At 49.3% G+C, this 1,229-nt stretch overlaps 1 pseudogene; it reads left to right on the top strand.

Moving 5' to 3' along the window:
- The first annotated feature begins 305 nt into the window (after positions 1 to 305).
- On the top strand, positions 306 to 423 carry LOC124778805 (annotated as a pseudogene).
- The last annotated feature ends 806 nt before the right edge of the window (positions 424 to 1,229 follow it).

Here is a 1,229-nt window from a genome sequence, read left to right as displayed (position 1 = left end):
TTTGCAACCGTTTAACAATTTCTCAGGTGTCAAACTGCTTTTATCGCAGAGAGACATCACTTAATGCACCTGCTGTAAACAAATGCAGTGTTAACTATGTCGCATCACGCCTTAGTTTGTGCTTAACCCTGGGGAAAGACACATAGCTATCACGCTGCAGCTCCCGAGCCAACTACATTCATGTTCAGAAAAAAAAACAGAAACTTCAAACGACTAGAAATAAGACGTTCATATTCACCTGACGTGCACATTAGTATGTTCTGCAGGAATGATCAACATTTCAGTCACCTGAATTCCAGTCGTGTGGCAACGGACTTGCCACAGTGGATACACCGGTTCCCGTGAGATCACCGAAGTTAAGCGCTGTAGGGCGTGGTCGGGACTTGGATGGGTGACTATCCAGGCCACCATGCGCTGTTGCTATTATTCGGAGTGCACTCAGCCTCGTGATGCCACTTGAGGAGCTACTCGACCGAATAGTAGCAGCTTCGGTCAAGAATACCATCATGACGACCGGGAGAGCGGTGTGCTAACCCCACGCCCCTCCTATCCGCATCCTCCTCTGAGGTCGGATCGTCCCGGTGCTTTTTGAATTCCTGTCGTGTGGCATAGTAGGCACAGGGTCCGCCATGGGTCCTGATAATTTGTTTCATGCATGATGGCATTGACGCGTTCAAGCCGTGAATGCCATCCTGTAGTATAGCCATCCACGCTACTACATTCACCTGGTTCCAAAGTTCATCTGTGGTGGCTGGCGCTGCACCTGTCTTTTCACCATATCCCAAACAGTTTCGATTGGCAACAAGTCTGCTGATATGGCGGGCCAGGGCAAAAGGCTGATATCCTGTGGAAACAATAAGGCACGTGTTCGTGCAGCGACGTGTGGTTGTGCATTGTCTTGCTGAAAAATGGCGTCTAGAATGTTGTGCAGAAAGGGTATCCCTACGAGTCGCAGGATGTCATTCACGTAGGACGCACTGGTCACAGCGTGATTTGTGGTTGTACCCAGTAGCACCCCACACCATAAGGGCTTGAGTTGGCGCTGTATGTCTTGTGCAAATGCAGCCACTGCGATGCCACTCCCCTGTTTAGGACGAATCGAAATGCGGCCATCATTTTCAAACAAACAGAACCTGGATTCGTCCAAAAACACTATCTGATCTCTTTCCTGTCCACAGTGACGTCGTTCCATACACCATTGCCGTCTAGTATGTTTCTGCACATTCGTC

This window comes from Schistocerca piceifrons, chromosome 2, assembly GCF_021461385.2.
Source record: "Schistocerca piceifrons isolate TAMUIC-IGC-003096 chromosome 2, iqSchPice1.1, whole genome shotgun sequence".
Classification (NCBI taxonomy): Eukaryota; Metazoa; Arthropoda; class Insecta; order Orthoptera; family Acrididae; genus Schistocerca; species Schistocerca piceifrons.
The sequence above is the reverse complement of the archived record's forward strand: the minus strand, read 5'-3'. Positions and strand labels throughout refer to the sequence as shown.